At 39.9% G+C, this 17279-nt stretch overlaps 1 protein-coding gene across 11 annotated transcripts in view; it reads right to left on the minus strand.

The window, feature by feature from the left end:
- The window catches only part of ADCYAP1R1 (ADCYAP receptor type I), a 149751-nt gene that overhangs the window by 99088 nt on the left and 33384 nt on the right, over positions 1-17279 (minus strand). The window lies entirely within an intron of this gene.

The raw sequence follows: 17279 nt of genomic DNA on the forward strand, positions 1-17279 counted from the left end.
CATGCCCTTGGTCAAAAGTCTCTCTCCAGCCCTCTTAAAGACCCCATGAGGTGGCATTCAAGTAATCCAGTTTAGGGGTAAGGAAAATTTTTACTTTGAGTTTTAAAAGGTGATGCAATCTCCTCCATGGGAAAATAATAAATTTAGGCACACAAACAAAACTGAACCCCCCAAAAAAAAAAAGCCAAACAAGCACACAAACAAAACCCTAAAAGCAAAAAAAAACCCAAAAAACCCCACCAAAAAACAAACAAACAAAAAAACCCCCCAAAAAACCAAGGAAAAACAAAGAGGAAAAAAAAAAGAAAAAATAAGGAAGAAAAAAAAGTTAAGATATATTAACACAGTCCTGCAGGATGACAAAAGATACTAAAACAACTGAATTTTCCACAAAATAAGGAATTCCAAATTCCATCCACCGTGGTCCCTCAGTCTGGGTTTATACAAAAGAAAGTGTAAATAATGCCACTTTTATTAGTTGATCTAGCAAAGCAGAGTTCCTGCTTTTAGGGTTTTCTGCCTATTGATGGGCACCTTATCTCTGTTTTTAGGGCTATCTCAGGGCTGTGCTACTGAGGAGCATCAGGAAACACCTCTCACAGCCACTTAATGCTATGGACACTTGGTTTTGATCAATATTTATGACTTAAGTTATCAGGGTGAAAAAAAAAAAAAAAGGGAGTGGGAGACTTGCAGTGTCAGTGTTTGTCTCCTGCTGGTAACAAAAATGGGATCCCAAGGTGACACGGGTGGCTGCAGATCCAGCACTGGTGGATCCCATCCCCATCCTCATCCTCCTTCTTGGAAACTCTAATTTGTTCCTTATTCTTTCGCCTTCAGCACCCCAGACTGTATAGGCCTGATGCCTCAGGTTGTAGCTTTTATATTTTCAGGTTCTGTGCTGCTTTAGTGTGTGGGTCTGGGTTCACATCAGGGGATGCTGAGCTCTCTGCACAGAGCAGGGAGACAAAACAATTCCTGCTCCAGCTGGGCACCAAGGACAAATGATCCAAAGCTCAGCCCAGGAGCACAAACAGCGTGGGCTGGAGAGAGAAAAACAAGCAGGGTGGGAGTGCCTGGGCTAAAGCTGGAACGGGACAATGAACTGCAAGGTGCAAATGGAGCAGAGCTGAGCCAAGGGAGAGACCCCGGGAGCGCTCGTGCATTTTGGGACCATTTGGGTTGATCTTGGGTGCAGCCCTGGCTGGGCTCTTGTGCTGCCCAAGGTGGATCCATGGAGGCCTTTGAATAAATCCCTGCTTTATTCATTAGCTCTGTCCAGCCTCTGTTCTAGGTCAGCCTGCACAAGGCATCAGGCCTGTGGAAGAAGTGGGCACATGGTTGAGCACCAGCATTTAAATATCTGGAAACAGCCCTTGAACAGAAACATTTCAATGCAATTCTCAGGAAACGAAACCTCTGATGGTGCACAGTGGCTCCCTAACCGTGAATAACCAAGCTGAGGGCAGATAAATCCCTGCCAGAGGAGTGATCAGTTCCACCAACAGAATTCCCCCCACTGATGCAGCAGAAGGGATTTGGTATGTTTATAATTCATTGTTGTTTAACCACACACAGCATTTCTGTCTTGGGCATCTGTAAGCTTAAAAATGACAATTTGATGCCATTTAATGATACTCTGGACACCACTGAGATTAGGAAGACACATTACCTGTTTTATAGTATTTAACTCATTAAATGTTTTAATGTCTCCATTAATGCATATTAACAAATAATGACTTTCAGTGGGAGATTTGGCCTTTGTCTTCAACCCTATAAACTATACTATAGTCATATTATTTATATTTTATATATATTATATTTTCAGAGCCTGAGAACATGCAGCTCTGAATTAGCTGCCTCATGCTGCCTTATGATCTGGATGCAGCACAAATGTGCCCCTCTCAAGGACACACAGTGAACAGGTGATGAAAAATAACTTTGGACCTCAACTCCCCACCCCTGACATTTCAAAGAAACAATAAAACCTTAAAATTCTTTTAGAGATGCCATAAAAGAGATGCCCAGACTCACAGTCAGCAGGGCCATGTCAGGCACAGTCAGCTGTGCATTAGCCACAATAAAACCAAAATAAGCAGTAATTAATTACTGACATTTTCACAGGAGCTTGAGAGACAGGGAAACACAATCACACCCAGCTCCTTTCTTCAATCACAAGAGCTGAACTCCAGAACATCTCAGACAAGGTGTGACAATTAGAGGGCTTTTCTTTTTACACATTAAGTAAAAATTCAGACACATCCACCTCAGTCCCTTTTCTGAGGAGTTGAGAGCAGCAGATACAGAAGGAGAGAAGAGATGGAACGGCAAATGACCAGAAAAAAATCAGATGAAACCTCTGGTCCACATCACAGCCTCGGCAGAATATCCAGAAATGTTTCCTATTAAGAGATGGAGCCTTCCTGGAAAACCTTCCCTGGCTGAAGTCGACCCTGAACACTCCTGATTTATTTTATTTTATTTTTATTTTATTTTATTTTATTTTATTTTATTTTATTTTATTTTATTTTATTTTATTTTATTTTATTTTATTTTATTCACACTGCTACGGGATGAGATCCTCAAAATTTGAGGTTTTGGAAGGATAACCTACTGTGTAAAAAATTCGGACTAGCATGGAACAACATATTTGAGAGCAGTTCTTGCTGCAGGTGCGTTATACATCCAGCTCACTCTTTCTTTCCAAATTTATTCCTATTTTTTCCCCTTTTCCTAACATTTTATGTGTTAATATAATTATTTGCTATTGCTGTATCGAGAATACTCTGCCATTACAAACTGCAACTCAAAGTTCTTATGAACCATGATCTAAAAATGCAACTTATTACTTCATCCTGCAAAAAGTGCATTTCCTATCCTTGTGTGATTCCTTATCTGAATGCTTTATTTCACATGGCATTGGGATAGGAGCATAAAAGCAAAAATGAATTTATCACCCATGCACCCTGCTCATGAGGCCTCCTTAGAAAACCCCACACAACATTTCCTGAGCTGAACCTTTAGGAGGTATCAAAAAGTTCCGAAATGTCAAATATTACAAAATATTACAGAATATTAAAAAATAGCCTTGCAGAATTACTAGAAACCAAACCAAATCAAACCCAGTGTCAGATTGCACACCCACCCTCAAATCCCTGTTTTACTCTTATATCACTGCAGGGTAGGGTTTGATTTAAGGAGGGACAACGAGCAGGGATTGAGATGGTCTGGTGTCACCACCAGATCTCCCCCTTAAAGGGTGACTTCATTCCAAACAAACCAGCAGGGCTTGGCTGCCTTTCAGACCCTGACAGATAAGCCACAGGTCTCGCTGTCAGAGCCTTGTCATGACCCAGATTCTGCTCCAGCATCTTCTGCCTTTTGTGCCACACAGAAATCTCCCCAGAAAAGGGAAAAGTTACTAAATGGCAGGATGGATTTTGTTAACCTGGCAGCACAAGTCCTGTTGTTGTCAACCGTTACAGCAGTTAATCTGCATTTCATAAAAAGAATAATGAAGAGGAAAAGAAAAAAGGATAATAAAAAGTAAAAAGGTATTTTCATCAAAAGTTAATGAAAAGACATTTCTGAAGTGTTGGCAGGTACAGGGGCGTTGTGGATGCAGAGCTGGTGGCACAGGGGCTCTTGCCCAGGGTAGCAGAAGCCTCAGCTGTGCTGTTTGCAGCTGACTGCAATGCACAGCCTTTGAAAATCAGAGCCTTTTGCATATTTAAACAAGAGAGAATTTTTCTGTTTCAAGAAAGGGAAAAAAAAAATAGGGTTTAGAGCCTAAGTATAAATGGCTGCAGCTCTACATGGCAGATAAGAAGTGCTAGCTGATATGCTCAAGCATCTCTTCCTAAATTTAATGTGCTAAATGTGAGAAGTGTCAATAAATTGGCACCCTGGAGAAAAAGGTGAGAGTTCTGCTGGGATTTTTGTTCATGCCATATCAGTGGGGTCCCTGACTGTTGACTAAGAGAGCCCAGTCTTATCTATTTGAGCTTGAAAATGCCAGATCCTACTTCATCTGTGCCATGGAATTACAGAATATCCTCAGTTGGAAGGGACTCACAGGGATCACTGAGTCCAGCTCCTCACCCTGAACAGGACACCCCAAAAATCCCACCAGGTGAGAGAATTGTCCAAAAGTTCCTTGAGCTCTGCTGGGCTTGGTGTCACCACAACTTCCCTGAGAAACCTGTTCCAGTGCCTGACAAACCTCTGGGGGGCAGAAACCTTTCCTGATCTCCAACCCCATCATAACCTCACTGATTCTGGTTCTGGAATCCTCAGCCACCCTTGATTCCCACATCCCTTCACATGTCTCGACCTATTCCCCACCCCAGCAGCACAAGCCAAATTTTGCTTCTTTCCCAGTGGTGGCTGCTGAGAGCCACACAAGAATTGCAACCCAACCTCAGGAAACCTTCCCTGCCTGGCAGGACAGCCCTGAGTTTGTACCTGTGCCTTGTTCTTAGTAAACCAAAACCTTTTGGATTTGAAAAGAAAAGGTTGTTGCTCACTTTCTGCTGGATTTCCCCACATGAATTCCTGCCCAGGACCTAAAGTGCCCAGAATTTCTCAGTTATTGACCTTTAGCAGCTCCAGCTTCACCTCCCTGCTCATATCCAGGTGCTAATTTCGCTTCTGCTGATGAATTTCCAGTTACAGAAAGAAAGCTCAGTTCCACCATGTCCATTAATTTTACTTCCCAGGGAGTTTAGGCACAGGCTGGGAGAGCTGGGAATGTTCACCCGGAGAAGAGAAGGCTCCAAGGAGACCTTTGATCCCTTTCCAGTGCCTAAAGGGGCTCCAGGAGAGCTGGAGAGGGACTGGGGACAAGGGACGGAGGAACACGACAAGGGGGAATGATTTTAAGCTGTCTGAGGGCAGGATTAGATGGGACATGGGGAAGAAATTGTTCCCTGGGAGGGTGGGGAGACCCTGGCACAGGGTGCCCAGAGAAGCTGTGGCTGCCCCTGGATCCCTGGAAGTGTCCAAGGCCAGGCTGGACAGGACTTGGAGCAACCTGGGATAGTGGAAGGTGTCCCTGCCCATGGCAGGGGTGGAATTGGATGCTTTAAGCTCCCTTCCAACCCAAAGCAATCCATAATTCTCTGATTCTGAGATTTTCTGATAATTGTCCATCCTAGAGCCAGATATGTGCAATGGAATAAAGACATGCAGAGCACTTCTCCACTTATTTCTGAATTTCAACATGATAAAAAAAGGAAAAGGAAAAGAAAAAGAAAAAGAGAAAGAAAAAGAAAAAGAAAAAGAAAAAGAAAAAGAAAAAGAAAAAGAAAAAGAAAAAGAAAAAGAAAAAGAAAAAAAAAAGAAAAAGAAAAAGAAAAAGAAAAAGAAAAAGAAAAAGAAAAAGAAAAAGAAAAAGGTTCTGAAGTCCTTGAAATGGTAGTATTAAATTGTTGTAATGTTCTAATTTGTTTAGATTGAAGTTCATAGAAGGAAGAAAGTTTTGTTTTCCAGGAAGAATGACAGGATCAGAAATGGGAGCAGCTCTTTTGGCTGCTCTGATTTCCCTGCTCTCAGAAGAAAACATTAACACATGTAAATACTCTCTGTATAATCCATGATGAAGAGAGAAGCAGAGCAGGGATTCCTCTGCCAGGAGAGCAAATTGCTGTCATACTTCAGCTAAAGAAAGATTTGAAAGCAAAACTGTTGAAACCTCTTTTTATATTGTCCCTCATGGATTATTCTGGGTGATTCCAATGTTAACTCATTTATTTGATCCTCAAGATCGCTGTGTTCAGAATTTCTGCATTACACCTTTGATAACAGATAAATATTTCACATTTTCACACATGGAAAAAAAATCACAAAGCTCTGAATAATACAAACAATGCCCCAAAAGCTGTACTGAGAACAGAATTTTCTCTAGATTAATGTTACTCCTGTCAAACATCCCTGTACACATCTCTGTCAAACTCCCTTTTTTTCTTTCTTGCAGTACACTAAATATGATTGAATTCTTCCCCGCTTTTACCAGCTGTTTTACAATGGCTTCTGCCAGCTTTGCAGTTGGTTGGTGTTTGTTGTTTTTTTTTCCAAATTTTCCCTTTGCAGGCAGCACCTTGCAGAGGGGAGCTGCCCTCAGTACAAGATGATCTGCCCCTAAAATACTGATTTTCATTCCCAAGGCATAATTTTGGATTTTGTTAACAGAGGTGTAGCAAAAAAAACAGGATGCAAAAGGGAAAAGAAGTTTCCTTTCTGTCTTTGAATTCTCTAAATGAAATATCTGCAGGATTCATGTTATAACCACAAGGTGAAAACCAATGGAAAATAAGCTTTATTATTTTTTGTCTCCATCTTCTGCTTTAATTCACAGAAAAAAATCAATTTAATATTAAAATAGAATCAGCAAACAGCTGGATAAATAGAACAAACAAAGTGCTGTGGAGAAGGAAAAAAGTATATCAATGCAAAAGTGAAGCCACACCCAGGGTGTCCCCAAACTGCTCTGCCTTGTGCTATCCATGGACATGGATTTTGGGGGTGAGAATAATTTAGATCCCAGGTCATGTGCAAAGAAATGTGTGTAAAAAGGCAGAAAAAATAGAGATGTGCAATGAAATAATGACCTGAGGTCATCAGATCCAACTGATGACATTTTCAAGGGTTTGAGCTACAAAAGAGATGGAATACACAACCCTACAATCCTTTTTTTTTTCCTTAAATTTCATTTCAGGATACTGAAGATACAAAGCTCAGAATGTCTGAAAGCCAAGAGTCAGAGCTCCTTAGCCCTGGACAAATGGGCCTCACCACCCTAAAAAGGAAAATTTCTTCCTAATATCCCATTTAATCTCCTCTCTTTCAGTTTAAAGACATCAACCCTTGTCCTAAAATGAGCTCCAGTCTGGACATTCTTCTGTCTAACAAGTTGATTGAGTTTTTCGTGAAATTTATCTTTCTGTAAGGAATTAAGAAAAAATCTCTGCCAACACATTCACATGAAACTGTTGGAATTTTTTTTTTTTTCTGAGAATGTGGTTATTCTGTCAAATTCAGTTGAACTAACCCATTCAGGTTTGAAGGGTACATGGGTGACATGGAGGAATAAAAAAAATCAATATATTTCCATATATGTGATCATCTTAATTTGCTCTCCTAAGGGTATTAAAAGCCCATCAGCATCTTTCCACCCATTCCCACTGATGCTGTGCAAAATTCCTGGCACTCCCACAGCTGCAGTTCATTGAGTTTCTTGTGAAATTTATCTTCCTGTAAGGAATTAAGAACAAATCTCTGCCTAAAAACTCACATTAAGCCGTTAGAAAAATATTTTTTTCTGAGAATGTGGCTCTTTTGTCAAATTCAGTTGAACTGACCCACAGCATTCAGATTTGAAGGGTACATGGAGGAATAGAAAAATCAATATATTTCCATATATGTGATCATATTATTTTACTGTTCTTAGGGTATTAAAAGCCCTTCAGCATCTTTATACCCATTCCCACTGATGCTGTACAAAATTTCTAGATCTCCCACAGCTGCAGCTTACTGAATTTCTTGTGAAATTTATCTTTCTGTAAGGAATTAGGAAGAAATCTCTCCCTAAAAACTCACATTAAACCGTTAGAAAAATAATTTTTCTGAGAATCTGGTTCTTCTGTCAAATTCAGTTGAACTGACCCACAGCATTCAGATTTGAAGGGCACATGGAGGAATAGAAAAATCAATATATTTCCATATATGTAATCATATTAGTTTACTGTTCTTTGGGTATTAAAAGCCCTTCAGCATCTTTATACCCATTCCCACTGATGCTGTACAAAATTCCTAGATCTCCCACAGCTGCAGTTTATTGAGTTTCTTGTGAAATTTATCTTTCTGTAAGGAATTAGGAAAAAAAATCTCTGCCTAAAAACTCTCATTAAACCATTAGAAATGTAATTTTTTTCTGAGAATCTGGTTCTTCTGTCAAATTCAGTTGAACCCAGAGCTGCTCTGCAAATGAAAAGTTCCTGGGAATTCCCAGAGTTACAGCCACTTGCGGATGTAAATTCATCATTTCGGGGGGGCAAACCTTTTAAACTGAAAATACACAGTGAGAGTGGACGGTTATTTTAAATGAGATGCAGTTTGTTCACCTGCTGTTTCTGAATGAGTTCACACACAATAAACAACATATGATGGCCAAAAGGTTTAGATCTCACATATTTGTGTAGCTGGAAGAGGTGCTAAAATGGACTTAGATTGAAATTACATGAGAATTTAATTGCTGTTGCAGAGCACATCTGTTATTTCTTTTTTTTTTTTAATAATGGAGAAAATTATCATAACTGGCTAACAGAGACCTAATAACTAAAACCAGCTCAGCCAGAGGGCAGCAGGAAAAAGAACATTTTAATATCTCTGAGGAAGTGAAAACAACTTGCTACCCTGGAGATTTAGCATATCTCTAATCCTACCCAATCTCCATTTTGCATTATCAGTTATCTTGCAAGCCTTTAGCAAACAAGAAAGCATCAAGTAAAGGTCTAAAAAACAATTTCATGCCAAACATCAAAAATGTTCAGATGTGGCTATCAGGGAAGAAAAAAAAACAATTAAAGTTTCTGGACCGCCCCTTCCCAAATGTGCAATTATCAGTGGCTGAAATTGTTGACAGTTTTAGAAGTCTTCAAACCCAAGCAAAGTCTGGATTTAAGCCTAAATAATCCCTCAATAACACATTTTGGTCACAGATTCTGAGCTGCAGAGACTGTGGGGCAAAATTATTTAGAAAGAGGACACAGCAGATAAAGTGCTTTCTTCTGTCCAAAACTCTTAGAGAATTAATATTCTCTTACAGAAATTTGCATTCCAAAAGGAGCCCACAAAGCAAGAAAAAAACACTGCAGAAATTGTTGTTGGGAAGGGTAGGAACAGTAAAATCCTTTATCACTCTGAAATCCTCCAGAGAAATCCAGATCTAGAGGGGGCTGGAGCAGTGAGGTCAGGCACTGAACATGTACAAAGGTTGGGAAACCATCAAACCCCCCAGCACAAATTAAATCTGCCTCAAAGATGTTCCTTGAGACTATTTTCCCTCAACATGTTGATTGGGTTTACAGTCTAAACCATACTGATAGCCAAAACAAACAAACAAACCCAAAAAAACCCAAAACAAAAAACCCCACAAAAAACCTACAAAAACATTCAAAACCCTCAAACAAACAAACAAAAAACCCCCCAAAAAAACCCCAAAACAAAAACCACAAGCAACTGGCATTTGTTCCTTTTTCAAAGAGCTGAGGAGTGTGAAAAAGTGTTCATTTCTATATTGCTTCTTGTTTGAAGAAAATAAGTATTTAGAAATCATAAATGTAAAAAAAGGGGGGAAAATGGTTCAAATTGAGATTGGATTCTTTGAACACTACTGGAAGTAATAACCCTGTGAAAGTACTACAGAATATTTTTTAAATGTTGTTCTGTGGGGAAAATATTTTTTCTGTTTTGTTTAAAATAGATCTGCTTTATGTCTGGGGTGTTTTTATGATGATTCTGAAGTATTTAATGGATGCATTTAGTATTTTTTTTTATTCCAGACACAAAGATCCATTGGCATCTGCCCTCACTCATACAAGAACATACATTTAATATTGAATTTTAAAAATGTCTTCCAGGAACCAAGAGTAGTAAACAGCATTTGTGATAACCTTACAAACCTCCCTACCGAGATGAGTCACAAGATACTAAAAATTCACGACAATCAGCTGGGCAAGGGTGAGTTACTGTCATCTATTCTTGATGCACATAACATTTATTATACATGCCCAATAAAAATGAGATTTCTAAAAACTAAAGAGACCAAAGTTTAATCTAAAATATTTTTTGAGAGCCTTGCTGTGAAGAGAGCATTAGGATGGGTTATACCAATGTCTAGAGGTGTCAATCACTAAGTACAGAAGAACACTAAATATAGAAGAATCAAAATTATATATTAATATAGATCAATATCTTCATCTGAGGCCCTGGCACAGGGTGCCCAGAGCAGCTGTGGCTGTCCCTGGATCCCTGGAAGTGCCCAAGGACAGGTTGGATGGGGCTTGGAGCAGCCTGGGATGGTGGAAGGTGTCCCAGCCATGGCAGGAGGTGGAACTGGATGGGCTTTAAGGTCACCTCCAACCCCAGCCATTCCTGGAGTCTCTGATTCTAATCCAGATATCCAGCATTTAGGGGGCTAATTAATGCTCTAAGTGAACTTCCTGACTTATTTAGGAGCAGAATTCAGCTCGAACACACACAGAGGAAAGTTCAGAGGCAGCTCTGATTCATTCATGGTGTCCTTTTAGGCAAAACTGGCATTACACGGCATGGAATAAAAGCATCACAGAGATCATCAGATTTTGTTACAGACGGGATCCACAGCTCCAAAATCTGTACTTCCACATGGGGAAAATAAATCTGACAGAAACAAAACTTTCTTGTCAGGAGAACAAGTTTCCCTGGAGTGAGTAACTCACCCCTTGCCCAGGGAAACACAGAAGGGTTTGTGGGGTTGGGTTCTGTCACCCTGGGGACTGCAGTGGCAGCAGCACGTGGGCTTTAGGGCTGGCAGTGCTTTCTAAGGGGCCTCAAAGCTGGAAGGTTCAACAGCCAGGCTGGTGTTTGTCACCCTGTTTTTTTAAGACTTTCTAAGCCTTCTGATGTTTACATTCTTGTAACGAACTGTCTCACGCACTTGATGTAAATAACTTATTGTTTTGCATTCTTTTATGGAGGAGGAGAAATTTGATGGACTGTTGGTTTGTACAGTGTCATTGGAGAGGTGGCACTGTCACCCTCCAATCCACTGTCACTTTTGGAAATCTATAAATGTTGGAGTCAGAAATTAAACTTCCCTCTTTTTTACCTTGGAGAGTCCCATGTTGGCATAATTTTCTTTCGCGTCCTAATAACAAGTTATTGCTTTGGAAAAGAAGCCCTGGAAGCCCTCTCAAGCCTGGCAAACTCTGCTTTCCCAACCCCACAGCTGTGCTCAGATGATCTTCGGAAGTTTGGTCTGCAGAGTTTGTGGGGTGGGAGCCACTGACCCCATCTGCTCCCCGAGGAAGGCTTCCAGCATCATCCCCTGACCCCCAGGCAGGGCCCAGTCCTGGCCACAGTCTCAGGTTTCTGTGGTTGAGATGACCCCAAGGTATTAGAAAGTTGTTTTTTTCCCAGACTCGTGACCAAAGAAGAAGTTGAGATTTGTCCGTTCTGCTTTTCCAGGTTGTTTATTTTCTCTTATCTCTTACATTCTTCCTCTGACCTGCTGAGATCTGTCCAGCAGGTCAGGTTGTAGCACAGTGCCTGCCCTTGGGGTGGTGTTAACTTTTTATACTAAGAACTACATGGACTTTATTTACAATAATTTTCCAATACCTATCACCTATGGTAGACAGTCTGTCTCTACACCAATCCAAAAGTGTCACCATCACAGCAGAAGATGGAGGACAAGAAGAAGGAGAAGAAGGACAGGACATGCTGAGATTCCTCCATCTTGCCTCTTGTACCCCCATTCTAAAACCCCAAAATTCAACTTTTCCACCCTGTGACAAATTAACTATCATTCTACTCAAACTCTTGCGGCTTGTAAATCGTCACACAAAGTTGGTAATTATTTTTCCATGGACTAAAATCGAAGGCACAGGTGTTTTTGACTCCGTGCCAAGGTCTCTGAGCCCCCTGCCAGGGTCTCGAATCACCCAGGGCAGCCAGAGGAATGTCCTGAGTCATGACACCACAGGACCCACATTCACTCTGAGAAGCAGCAGGGTTTATTTCACAGATTGGGAAAAAACTCTCTATTGCAAGTCCTGGTGAGAGAGGCAGGAGGGAATACAAGAGACAAATCCCTAATAAAGGAATAGTGCTGTAAATGTGATTTTTTTCATATTTTTGTCCTCTCCTCCTGCTCCTTTGCTCCCATTTCCCCCTCCTCTCCATGCAGCTTTGGTTCTGCATCACAGCTCTCTCCTCAAGCTGCCTGCACAGGAAATCCTCCTGGGCTGCTGAGTCAGTAAACCCAAGGAATTGCAGGCAACACTCCTGAAGTCTAGAGACTTGAAAACTATCCCTCCAGGAGCTGGGCATTAACAGCTGAGCAACACAAAAAATCACTGATTCTGATTCTATTTTTTTTTTTTTTTTTTTTTTACAGCCTCCTTTTTTAAGAAATCTTTCCAATGCCCAATTTGTCATTTGACTGCTCATCCAACCCTCCTGCAAGCTCATGAATGCAAAACCAGCAGGGGGAAAAAATTCACATTGATTAATGCCTTTAAATCAATGTTGTCATCATTTTATTTGCCTCTCACAGAAATTATTGCTACTTCCACAGGGCAAAAAAAAAAAGAACATTTTAATATAAAATAAAGCAAATATTTTTTGCTTTGTTACCTGTGCTTTGCATTTCTGAGATACCTTGTGTGTCTAAAGAAAAGTTGTGGTAGACACCTGTGTTTGTTCACAGTGTTGTGAACTACATGAGGGTGGAATATGTGTATTTTTAGACTTTTTTCTACCCCTGTCATTCATCTTTTCTGCAAATCAGCTTAAAGAGCTTAAAAATCTTCAAGACCAGGCTGGACAGGGCTCTGAAAATCTTGGTCTAGTGGGAGGCGTCCCTGCCCAGCACACCTGATATTACTTGACTTTTAAGATCCCTTCCAACACAAACCATCCTATAATCTAAGAAAAACATTTTTACATTTTAACCAGGTGCCTTTGTTTAGCTTTTGCAATAATCCTGACTGGCACCTGAGGTGCCCAGGTGAGGTTACGAGTGCCAGTGCACAGACAGAGCACCAACACAATATCCAGGGTTCCCACCACCTTCAGGAGTGTAAAAACACTGAGTTTTCTCAGAAAAAATCCACAGAGACTTAGAGATATGTCAGGAGGAAATCCCACTCCCACTCTGGCACTCTCCATAAGCTCCTACCCCACCTAACTGACAAGGTAACAATGATCTGGGATTTGAAATCCTAATTTTTGTGCCTCTGGAATGTACTTGAAGTTGGTTGTTACCAAGGCCTCTGTGGTTTTGCCACGCTGATTTTCTCAGATGATTTTTTGTGACACCAGAATTGTGAACCTTCTCTTTGAAACTGCTTTACCCAGTATTACACTACTTCTACATTTTATTTATTTATTTACATATTACACTAATTTATACATTTCTTTTTAATTATATTTTTATTTGTGTTATTAATATTTTTATTTATTTTAATATTATATTTATTTATTACACTTATTTGTATTTTATTTATTTATTTATTGCACTTTTTTTTTTCTATTTTAAACAAGGCTTTTAAGAGGTTGCTATTTTCTCCAGATTGCCCCCAGCACCAGCTCCTCCTATTAAAATGGAAAAGCTCCAGCAGCATTAATGCCTTGGTTAGCTGAGCCTTTATCTCCTATGGAGAGCATTCCCAGCAGTCCCCAGGCTGTGTTTGTATATAAAATATTTATCTTTTCATTATATAAATAACAGGGAAGTCGCATGCAACTGTGCACAGTGTTTGAGAAACCTGCAGTCCTACAGAGAGCTTGACTTCTCTAACACGGTTATGAGATGCTACAAATCACCAGGCAGGTAAACTCATTAAAAGCTCTCTCATTAAGCCCTGGCATGGAAAAAACAATGGTTTGCTTAAATAGCAGGGACCAATCCAAGCTTTTATGTCTGTGCCTGAGGAACCTCACGTTTGGGCTGTGCTGAAAAACATTGCAGGCTGGGGGAGAAACCATCACTGTGATATTTTATGAAAATCACTGGGATTTTTCTCCTGAGAAGCTGAGAAGCCTCAGAAATGAAATGTAAACAATAACTATCTGATGGCTGTGGAATGCGGTCTGGAGATGGTTCACCAACAGGTGCATCTTTGACTGGTCTCATGTGGATTGTTTTTACTTGATGACCAACCATGGTCCAGCTGTGTCGCGGCTCTGGGCAGTCACGAGTTTTTATTATTCATTCTTCTCTAGCCTTCTGTCTGTATCCTTTCTCTGTATTCTTTTAGTATAGTTTTAATATAGCATTTTTAATGTAATATAATACCATAATATAATGAACCAGCCTTCTGAAACATGGAGTCAAGATTCTCATCTCTTCCCATGTCCAGGGAACCCTCAAACACTGTCACAAGAAACTTGTGGAATATTGTGTCTGAATACACTGTGCCTCGTCTTTTAAAAATAACAGAGGCTGGAAGGTGGATGATTCTATTTGAAGGTAGCCTGGCACTGGAAGTGACAGCCAGGGATGAATAATGGAGGATACACAGAGTTCTCTGCTCTGTAGCCTCTACACACCCTGAGAAGATTGAGAAATATTCCCCCCTGCAGCAAACAGGGACTGACCAGGCACTTCAGTTTCTCTCCTCAGCTCTTCATGAATTACTTAACTATCATCAGATCCAGGTTTCATTCTCTGCTCTGTGAGGTGCTGCCTGCACATCCAAATCTGTGTTTGCCCACCTGACTCTCACTCAGAGATCACACTTCAATGTTGTGTCCATTTTACCCCTTCCCTTTTCCATATTTCTCTCTTTTTTTAAAGGAGAACATTCTTCCCAGCTGATCAAACATTACACAGAATATTCTACCACTGGAAACATTTAAGCGTAGCAATATTAAATATGTACTCACAAGAAATTCCAAGTATTGGGTGAAGAAATACATCAGATGGAATTATTCTGGACAGTTAGAACACCTGCATTGCAGTTACATTTAAAATTCAGTTCATACACCAAGCCAACTTTGTGAGTCATGAAACTCATTGTTTCTCAAGTACATTTGGAACCAGACAAAGGAATGATGGTTTAGGATCCTTTCTTCTCCATAATTTTATTATACTTTTGTTAATATTTTTCACTTAAAAAAAACAAAACAAAACCAACACATAGCCCAATGTTATCACAGATGAACGAAATGCAAAGTCAATCAAAATGCCAGTCAGAAAAATCAAAATGCCAAAAAAAAAAAAAAGACATCATGGAATCCTAGAAAGGTTTGGGTTGGAAGGGACCTCAAAGATCACCCAGTTCCAACCCCCTACCATGGACAGGGACTCCTCCCACTATCCCAGGTTGTTCAGTTTTATCCAAAGAAAAAAAATGGAAATTACTGGGAAGAGCTGAGCCAGAAGAAATGGGTCAAAACCAGATAAAATAGCAACACAGATATTTAAATCTAGTAAAGCACTTAAATGGCAGAAAAAAAGGAAAGCTCAAGAATTCCTCTAAAGGCCTTGCAGGCATGATGGTGCCTTCAGTCCTGAGAGGTTCATAGGTTAGTTAAATGCAGAACAGCCTGTAAAACACATGAAAAACTGAACCATGCTTGACTCTGACCATTAGAACTGGCTTAAAATGCTCATTTCTAATTATTTATCAGCATATTGTATTCTTCTTGTCTGGTTGGAGCTTATACTTGAAACCACCTGGAATTTCCCATTCATACTTGGTTCTATTTTTGTCTTTTCTTGATGTGTTTATGGATGTGGACATCAGTTTGGGGGCTTTTGTGGGTAAAAGGATCTGACCAGATGTGCTTGGAGGAAAGCAGTATATAAACAGTTTTATTCAGGAACATTGTGGAGTCTAAGATGACTTTCAATTACTCTAATTATTTCAAAAGTCACATCCACTCCCTTGGTAGAGAATTGGAAGATCTGCATGACAGGAAAGTGCCAATTTGAGGTCACCAGCACAGCACGTTACAGATGGTTCACAGGGAAAGGGTGTGCCCCAGTGGAGAGAAATGTGTTACCACAAGAACTGCAAAAGAATGACAGCAAGGGAAGAAACATAATTAACATTACAGCATTCCTGAAATCTGGTCTGTGAAAAGAAATGTAGGGATTTAATGTGAAATGAATATCTATACACAAATTATTGTGTCATCTCTGTGGTGGGCTCTGTGTGTGCTAACACACAAATTCATGTGTGTTACATGGGTAACTTTATTGTCTGGATTCCTGCAAAGGACTGCAGTAAAACCTTATAATCATAAGGAAGATCACAAACTTCACAGAAGCAGCAAAAAAAAAAAAAAAAAAAAAAAAAAAAAAAAGCAGCTTTTTTCTTATTAGCTCTGGTTTGCAATTTGGTATTTCATTAAGAACAGTTCTTTCCACAAGCTGGAGCTGATCACTAATTATCCAGCTCAGCAACCACAGTTATGTCCTGAAACGTGAGCACTTGGGAATTTGCTGTCCTTCTCCATCTGTCAGGAAGGTCACCCATCTGAGAGCTCAAGAGATTTGTTCATTTATTTCCCTTAATTAAAAACTGTTCACCTCTAAATAACAAGACACCTTCCAAGGGTCTCGAGCTGAGCACCAAAATTCTTGAAATATTGAAGGCTGTTGGTCATTTAACAGAAATGCCTTTTGCCTTTTGATCATTTAATTATTTTGGTTGCAGTCTGAAAAATATGCTTGCGTGGCCAGGAATTCAGCTTTCCAGTTTCTCCCAGGGCAGGATCCATGTCATCAACACTTCTATGTCCAAATCATCAGCATCTGAGTTTGAGCTAAACTCCTTTTACAGTCAGGAATCTCACAGTACCTAAATCAGATTAAATTTGGGGGTTTTCCCCCCTCCCCATTAGCTTAGAGGAAGTTTACATTAGTAATTTTAGAGATCTATTATAAAAATTAAACATACTCAGTTTTCAATAAGTAATCATTTCTACCTGAGCAGGAAATCTAAGGAAGAGTCACAGGAGCCATGCTCTGGATAAAAATTCCAAGGCCATATATTTGTTTGTAAAGGACTGTATTATTTGGATGAACACAACTGTGGTACCAATGCTCCAGAATTTAGCTTCCAGAATTTAGTTCCAACCCAATGCTACAGAATTTAGCAGAATTGTGCCACATTTCAGATGTGCAGTGAAATGGACTCTAAATAAGAGCCAGAGGGAAAGAAAATGTATTTTTGTGTGCCAAGGTAAAAACAAGTTCTCTGTGCTGCCTGCTATTGTAAAAGACAGGCCACATAGTTGATACAGAAGAGCAAAAAAATTTGCAAAAAAATGTTAAAAGATGCTCTGGTCACACCAGCATCACAATAAACAGCTGCCATTTAAAAATAAAACTAAGTAAATGTCATGAATTCTTTCAAATACTGACTATTAAAGTGCACTAATGTAAAAATATCTGTGTATTTAGCAAGAGTAAAGCATTTGCATGGAAGTTGTAGGAGGCTCTTGAGGGGAATGAGCCGGAGGATTGAAATCCTGGTGCTGTTTGTCACTTGAATCCCTGTGAGCAA

This window comes from Motacilla alba, chromosome 2, assembly GCF_015832195.1.
Source record: "Motacilla alba alba isolate MOTALB_02 chromosome 2, Motacilla_alba_V1.0_pri, whole genome shotgun sequence".
In the NCBI taxonomy this organism is placed as follows: Eukaryota; Metazoa; Chordata; class Aves; order Passeriformes; family Motacillidae; genus Motacilla; species Motacilla alba.